Source organism: Macrobrachium nipponense, chromosome 20, assembly GCF_015104395.2.
Source record: "Macrobrachium nipponense isolate FS-2020 chromosome 20, ASM1510439v2, whole genome shotgun sequence".
NCBI lineage: Eukaryota > Metazoa > Arthropoda > Malacostraca > Decapoda > Palaemonidae > Macrobrachium > Macrobrachium nipponense.
The window spans coordinates 58,336,828-58,345,657 of record NC_061089.1 but is presented as its reverse complement, the minus strand read 5'-3'; the positions used below and the strand labels follow the sequence as shown (position 1 = coordinate 58,345,657).

The following is an 8,830-nucleotide window of genomic DNA, read 5'->3' as shown; positions in this document are numbered from 1 at the left end:
CAAGTCGACGATATTTACCAAATCTATTTTCAAGTTGATCGGTTTGAAATTTTCCTGGTAAGACATATTTCATTTTCAATTTTTCTACACAGTATTTTGTTTTTTCTATAATTGCACTAGTTGTGTGTTTTAAGGCAGAGAATGTTTCCCTACTCAGCTTTCCACCAGTTTTAGTAATGCTATACCAGAGATCTAACCAGAAATGGAATTTCTGTAGGAAAATATACTTCTAGTCATTTACAATATACGTTATTAGTGGAGTAGCATATTTATTGTGAAGCCGAGTACCTTTATGTGGATGCTTTACATTCATTATGGTCCACCAGAGATAAATGACTTTAATATAATTAGCTACTTCTTCAGAATTTGACAAACAGTGTTCTTTTCCCGTTGTCAAAAATGCTTCTATGACATATTCATTGGAAACTTGTAGGGCAAGGCTGACGTTTTGCCTTTGTAGACTCGATGGATTTAATGCCTTTGATGTAAGCTTGTATGCATATCTGAGGAGAGAATCTGCTTCTAAATTGTGTAATTTATGCAAATTAGATGGCCTCGGAAAAAGTACCCACAACAATACAAATTAAAAATAAATGGTTGAACAGTTTACAAAATATGAAATTTTCAAGTACTGAGTTTTCATTTAAAGTAATCAGCAATAACTGATAATGTATTTTATAATCATATGTGTTAATAAACTGATTGCCCACCATTGTGCAGCATATTTAATTAAATTATCCAGGTTTAGAGGATTATGACGTTGTTAAAGACTGTGAAACATAATTATCTAACATAGCAATTAGATACTCTGCATAAAAAGTAATAAATAACACCAAAATTACAGACCTGGGAATGGTGCTTGTGGCCAGGTACAGACGCCTGGTGATGACTCATCGGTGTGTCAAGAGCGATCGCACAGACCTTGTCAATTCAAGATGGCGGTGCGCTTACCCTCCTTCCTGACCAAAAGGCCTCCTAACGTGCCGGATTGACCCGGCATGGCAGGGAGGCATATCTACAGGGGTGGGAGGGGGAGGGGGAAGGCGGTGCAGCAGAGAGGCGGTACAGTAGTGGATAGAGAGGCGGTGCAGCCGAGTGGTGGTATACATTAGCGGGTAGAGAGGCGGTACAGTAGCAGATAGAGAGGCGGTGCAGCAGAGAGGCGGTACAATAGAGGGCAAGGATGGTCCTCACAGACACCCGCAGGAGATATATGTATCTCAGGATATATCAGAGATAACAGAATGGCTTCTCGTGGTATCTTCACGAGGAGCCACCAACAACAAGGCGCCCAATGACACTTCCCAAAAACGTCTGCCGCTGTCGGCGTCATCGGTCGAGTTCTTTCCTATAAGGATCTCGGTACCAATCTCCGTAAACACAACCCGCTATCCACAAAACACCTTCGTTGGGAGAAAACGAAGACGCTAAACAGTCCAGTGGCACCAGTGCTCGTACATGCAAAGGAGGACAAACTTCATGGGCAAGGTGTCAATTACACACCAACCAACCTTTGGCGGGAGCAAAAAGACCCTATGCTTGAAGGTAAAACAAGTAAATGAAAACTTGTTAAAAAGTGAACAAAATATTGGCATCAATAAAATCCACGAACAAAAATTACACAGCTTAATATTACAATTACATACATACATACATACACAACACACACACACACACACACACACATATAATTATAATATATATATATCTATATATATATATATATTTGTCTGTATATATATTATATAATATATATATATATATATATATATATATAATATATATACACACACACACACACATATATATATATATATATATATATATATATATATATATATATATAGTATCCTATATATGCATATACATATATACATATATATACATATATATAACATACATATATATATATCATATACATATATATATGTATATATATACGTATATATATATATATATATATATATATATATATATATATATATATATGTGTGTATGAAGCAGAAGCGGTATAGGATCGATTCATTAAAACATATTTTAGCTCTTTTGACGTATGTTGTGAACCAGGTAGTTCTGGTAATTAATTACCTGACTATGATGAGCTGCTGCTGAAGATGGAGGAACTAGTTAGTCGAGCAGTCTTATCCCAAAATATTTATGTAATTCCATGAATATATTCCTACATTACGTAAGTTTTTAATATTTCATAAAATCTCTTTTTACGGAATATTTTAATCTCCAATCTCTAATTCGTTGGAATTTCTAGTATTATACATATAGTATATTTATGTGTTTAGATTTGTCATATGAAGCTTATGTATTTATTTTATTTTCTTACTGCTACAGTGTCTACTCGTTTCTATATATCATATATTACAAAATCCAGTGCCACCTCGCCACAACGTGGGCCCGGGGGTTGTTTTGGAGGGGCCAATCCAAGAGGGGAGAGGGAGGTGCGATCCGAGGGGAGATGGGGATGGGAGATAAGAGGAGAAAATGAGGTACGATCTGATGAGGTGAGGAAGAGCAAGGTTTGGTTAGTGCAAGTTGTGAAGGAGTAAATCAGAGAAGGCATGAGATTTTACTTATTCGTTTAATTATTTATTTACTTAATTATTTATTCAAATTGGGTTGACGATCAGATGGTATTTGGGAAAGAGCAATCAACTCTGAGTTGGATTTATGCGAAGACGAGAGAAAATGAAGGTACGACCAGAAGGGGATGAGAGAGGAGTTAAACGAGGAGGAATGATGTGAAGGGAAGGAGAGAGGGAGGGGATATAGGCATGCTCAGGGGGAAGAGGGAGGGGCGAGAGAAAGGGAGAGGGAGGACTTCAATTAAAAGGAGATGAGGAGACACGGTCAAGAACAGTAGTATTAATTAAAAAAGGTGAACATATGCATTACTATTGTTTTCATCTGGACGTGACATCCCTCAGATAATTTTTATATTGTATTGTCCCCAGTGTAATCGACTTTTTTTGTAAAATATCTTTATATTCACACTTTACTAACTCCTATTTGTGTATTGCTTTTCAAGTAGAGCAAGTAATTGACACTTGTTTTAAGGTTATTGGTATATAGAGATATACGTCACGTGACCACAGAGGCAAAAAATTAGCATTTTTTCACTGTTATGCAATCTTACTTGTGATCTGATATTTATTTTATAAGTTCCATTATGTTTTTTTTATTCCTATATCATGATGACGGTCCTTGATTTTATTCCACAGGACATACCTGAGTGTGGAAGAGGCACATATCTGACTGACATACTCTGATGATAAAGGTAAGGTTGATGTATATTATTTAGAATGTATGTGGAACTCTGTAATGTAGATTAAATCTACATTATGCGTATTTCTAGACTTACAGCTTGTGCACCCATATAAACATGTATTATCATCATACTAACACAATTCGTGTTTCACAAACGCATACACCTACTAACACAACCTCCCACGCATCTGCATACCCGCGAAATGTCCTTTGAAAACGCAAGTAGACAACTACATTAACATTTAAGCGCTCACCTACTTCTGGTAGTAGTTACCCATCTGAGGAGAGACTGGTAGGCTGCAGAGGTTAAGGAGTTATAAAAGCTCTAAAAGATGTTAAAATACCCCTTAAAAATGTTTAACTCGGGAAACATTAATAACGCTTAAGACCAAGTTACGGAAAATCTCCTAAAGCATAAGAGAGAGAGAGAGAGAGAGAGAGAGAGAGAGAGAGAGAGAGAGAGAGAGAGAGAGACTTAAAACATTATTGTGTACTCCTCGGCTTAAGAAGAAAAAGTCGGTCGGAGAAACAAGAAATCGTATGACAAATAGCGAAAGCAAATGGCACAGTTGTGTGCCTCCGTTTTCTGTAAGTTTGACCTTCCCTGGAAGTTATAGACTGACCGCGACGTTTATATATTTTATTGCCTGAAATCTCAACCCCTCCTGAGATTTGGAGTTTAAGGTATAAAACTTCCAGTGTACCTTGAAGTGTGTGTGTGTATTTCGATTTACCGATTCAGCTGCACAAACAGGGCTATTAAATTTTTGCCAAGGGATTGTAGTGGAAGGAGAAGAAGAGGACAGTACGAAAAATGTTTAGTTATGGAGAGAAAAGGAGGGGGGCGGGGTATGATGGGAACTGGAGAGCCACAATGCAATTTATGGAATACGGAGAACAAACACAAAGAATCCGATCTTTAGCCGAAAGAACTTAGTCACAAAGAAAGGACGACAATAAAAAAGGCGAAAAGCGGTTAAACAAGTAAAGGAGGGAATAACGGAGAGAGAGGAAGAAAGGGGGAAGAAGCGGGAGATTTGTTGGTTGTAAAATGGGGTGATAGAGGGGTGAAGACTTATGGCAATGGAGGGGGCGCTTGAACAGCACATAGGGAGGAAAAGGGGTTTTGGTGGGAGGAGCGCGGATAGAGGAGCTTAGGAAAGTATTCCTCCGGGTAAGTATAGATGCTCCCGGGGGATTAGAGGCGCACGGGAGAGCAAAGTTAGTTTAAGGCTGTTGTGATCCTCGCCCAGGAAGTAAGGAAGTTGCCAAGATCTCCTCCAGGAGATCGCAATGGGAATGCAGGAGGAGGAGGAGGAGGAATAGTAGTAGGGAGGCAAGAGAGAGACGAGGAGAAGTCAGGGAGAGGAGTAAATGGGAGAGAGGAGTGGAAGACAAGTCATCTTGTGTACTAAAGGAAGTAAGAAAGAAATATAGAAGAAAAAAAATAAAGAGGCAGAGGAGGAAACATAGCATGATTGTAGAATGTGTTGATAAAACATAATAGTAAAATAAAACAAAATAGAATAAACAAATAACGTAAGAAAAGACCTGTCATCAAAACCAGAAATAGGCTCCATAAAGTTCTCAGTTCCTTTCTCATTTCCTTCATTATGTATGAAAACAGTGAACGGCGCTATAGTGCTATACAAAATCGATATTATTTCAGAATGCTGGAGAGAGAGAGAGAGAGAGAGAGAGAGAGAGAGAGCGGTGGAGAGGCGCTTGCAGGTATAGGCAAGTTTAGGCCGAGTATGAATGGAGGCTGGGGATTGGATAAGAGATTAGGAAGCGAAGCCAATAGGCTAAGATGGATGTGAGGGCGTTGCTAGGATCAAGTCGAGAGACTTGGCCTTTGTTATATAGGCTTGAAGCCAGACCTATTCAGACCATAACAGCTGCATTGGTTATAACAAGCCCTTTTGAGGGCGAATAACATGTTATTTATGATAGCCGTTTAATACACTATTTTCCCGACATAACAAGAAGATTGGTTCCGCAGTGTGTCCATTATAACTGCTAGCATAATCTTAGATGATTGGTGGTTGTTTGTTTGTCTGCAAGAGCGGATGTTCGTTTGAAAGTAGCAATAGGCAGACCAAAACACTCGTCTGTTCTTTTTTTATAATTTGCAATAATCCAGGCAGAATAAGCCGTCCTGAGCATATTGAAATTGGAATTACTGTAAAATGTCTAATTGAAATTATTCAAACCTAATTTAGTTTCGAGATTAAATGGGATTCTCAACGTATATCCCCGTTTTTTTGCTGAGGGATATAATATCTTTTAAATTTAATTGGCTTTGCAATGAATCTGCATTTTCTAACGAGGTTTTGTTTTTTAGGAAGCTTTTGTATCTACAAATAATTTGAAATGTATGAATTTTACGGCATTATGTATATATATATATATATATATATATATATATATATATATACGTTTAATATAATATTGTACGTATATTATCTATCTATCTATCTATATGTATATATATAAAGACAGATAGATAGATAGATAGATAGATAATATACATAAAATATTTATAAACGTATATATATATATATATATATATATACTATATATATATATATATATATATATATATATATATATATATATATATATATAATGAACATTTGAACCTAATTCACGCGGGACTTTTCAGATTCACAAATATTAAGCCACAAATATTGTTTAACTAGAATTCACTACACCTGTCCGGTGCAGAAACACGTATCAATTGTAACTTACCTTTTGGGGCAATTTATTCTTAAGGTATAGTGAATCGGTGTCAGACCATATTTGTAGCTCAATTTTCTGTATGTCTATACAATGTATATGAATGTATACGTATATATATATATATATATATATATAATAATATATATATCATATATAGATATATATATATATAGTATATATATAATTATATATATATAATATGAATTGTCGTTATAGCACTTTACTGGTCTTTTCAAGTTGTGCAAGAAAAAAAAAAATTTTGAAGTCTCCCGAGTAGAATGAGCTGAAAAAATAGCTACCCACAATGACATCACCCAATTTAGAACTTCCTCCAGGGCCATATATGCCGGATAAGCATCCTAATTTCCCTCTCCTCCGAACACCTGAGCATCGAACACTTTATTAGTATTGATCTCTGCGGTTCATCCCATGTAAAGCCGAAGACTCACAAAGGGTCGTGATTCGCCCGAACACCTCCGGATAAGAAAAAACAATCGCGCTAATGTTAATCGTGGGGGTCATCGTGGGTCGTCAAATAACATTAGTTTTATGACTTTATCAACATCGTACCCATGCCCAGAGCAAATCCGTCCTCGGTGGGTATCAGATCATTTGGCTAGTTACGCGGAGAGAAAGCGTTGGCTAAAACCCAGTACATACAGATTGCTAACGCCTATTATATATTTTCTTCATTGTTTACGCCTCCTCCTGTTCTTCTTCTTCTTCTTCTTCTTCTTCTTCTTCTTCTTCCTCATGGTTTGATAAGACTGGTTTTATGGCTGTTGTAAAGCCTTGCTTCATACTAAATTGTCTGGCGTTTATCGGTAGCTTTCCCTGTGTTCATATGGTTTAGCAGATGATGATGAACTGATTGTTCAAAACAGAAGTCTCTCTCTCTCTCTCTCTCTCTCTCTCTCTCTCTCTCTCTCTCTCTCTCTCTCTGTAGACTGCAGGCGATCTTTAATCATCCGCAACTGATAGATATCAAATTACGTGTAATGGATGAGCTGAATCCAGAATTGCGATATGTTGTTATTCATTACTGACTTACTCCATTTGCTTCGCGGTTCTGAGAATTAATTGGAACGTGAACCTGATATTGAGTGACGGCGAACTATACATTTTTTCACCTGAGCTGGGAATGTGAAATTCAGGAGAACAACAGCACAGGATCCTGAAAACCGGGGAGGTTGCTAAAGTAAAGGGATGAATGGGCCTTCGTGTGCAGCTTATTGCTGTTGGTTCGTTAACTATGGTAGATAAACAAAGGAGTTTAGAAAGTGGCATTGGCGCCCAAAATTATATACGTACAAATAAAGGCTTGAAAACGCACACGTGCTCGCGCACATATGCAGTTATACACACGCAATTTCTCCAGAACTTGATTCCAAGCTCTTTATACAGCAACTGTTTTTAAAATTACTTATGAATGTATTTGTTTATCAAGAAAAACAAAAGAAAACAAAAACAAAGTTGGCGTCGTCTCTGTCAGCTGATCTAGGTAATTCTGCTCTATTCCATTATCTGTTGTCATCCAAATTGTCTCTTTATGGGAAAGCTTACAATTTTCCTTATGACATCCTGAATGTTCTTGCATAGAAATTGCCAAGAACCCATGGTAGATCCTGACTTTCCCTAAGTACTAATACTATAGTAGATTCACATCAACGGTGCATCGGATGTCTATAGGCCAGTCCCTTACGACGCTCCTGATTGGCTGTTGATAAGCCAATCACAGGGCTGGAAACTCTCAGTCTCTCTCGAGAGTTCACATAGGCAGCATCTGTATTCCGAGATCTCCTGAGAGATACTTTTGAAAGGAGGGGTGGAACATACATCCTGCCTACGTGAACTCCCTCGAGAGACTGAGAGTTTCCAGCCCTGTGATTGGCTTATCAACAGCCAATCAGGAGCGTCGTAAGGGACTGGCCTAGACATCAGATGCACGGGTGATGTGAATCTGCTATAGTAAATTTTTTTTTTTTTTTTTTTAATTCAGTGCAGGTGATGTGACAAAGACCAGAGATGCAGAGGTGGTAATGGGAATCAGAGGCCTGGAGTGGACCTCTAGACTTGTAACAACCAATCGAAACAACCTCCAAGCTACTTTGTAAAAAAACAAAAACAAAACCTGGACTAGCTTAGAGCCGTTAAGTCCACGCTGTTTGTATTAAGTATTGTAGAAATGCTCTAAGCAAGTATATCATTTAGCATCGATGAGATTTTGCAATTTATATTTGTATTAGCTAGTAAATATAATTTATTTCATTATAATGCGAGTACCACCACTGCTACTGACGTTAAATCGTTTTTATAAACTTCTACTGAAACCCATGCTTTAAATTTTGCGAGAATCATATAGAGGACAGTGAAATGCGTTTAGTGAATTGTATCATTTTTTTTTTAAGATTATAACAGATATCAGTAAGCAAAAATCAAAAATCATGCGGCAGTTGGAAAGATTAATCAAAATCATTCATTTAGTTTTTAGAGTTCCTCCTCTCTTGATACATGTATTCCGTATTAAAAAACTTGGCAGTTAATCACCATCAGAGAAGACACGGTCACCAGCTCCATCTGCCAACAAACATTTCATCTGAATATTGGAATTTCCGTGACTTTCAACAGACGACAGCCTCCGACCGTATCTCCGGCTGAAAACTAAACTCCTGAAAGGAAAGTTGGTTTTAGACATCAGTAATAGCAGATGTGGCGCTTCGAATCTCTCTCTCTCTCTCTCTCTCTCCTCTCTCTCTCTCTCTCTCTCTCTCTCTCTCTCTCATAATATCAGGATAGTAAGGGAGTTGCA

General features: G+C 37.5%; 1 long non-coding RNA gene across 1 annotated transcript in view; it reads left to right on the top strand.

The window, feature by feature from the left end:
- LOC135226290 (uncharacterized) overlaps positions 1–8,830 on the top strand; it is a 240,049-nt gene that overhangs the window by 135,550 nt on the left and 95,669 nt on the right. Inside the window, exon 3 of the long non-coding RNA XR_010317184.1 lies at positions 3,234–3,289. This is a non-coding gene — a long non-coding RNA (uncharacterized LOC135226290). The remainder of the gene's footprint in view (positions 1–3,233; positions 3,290–8,830) is intronic.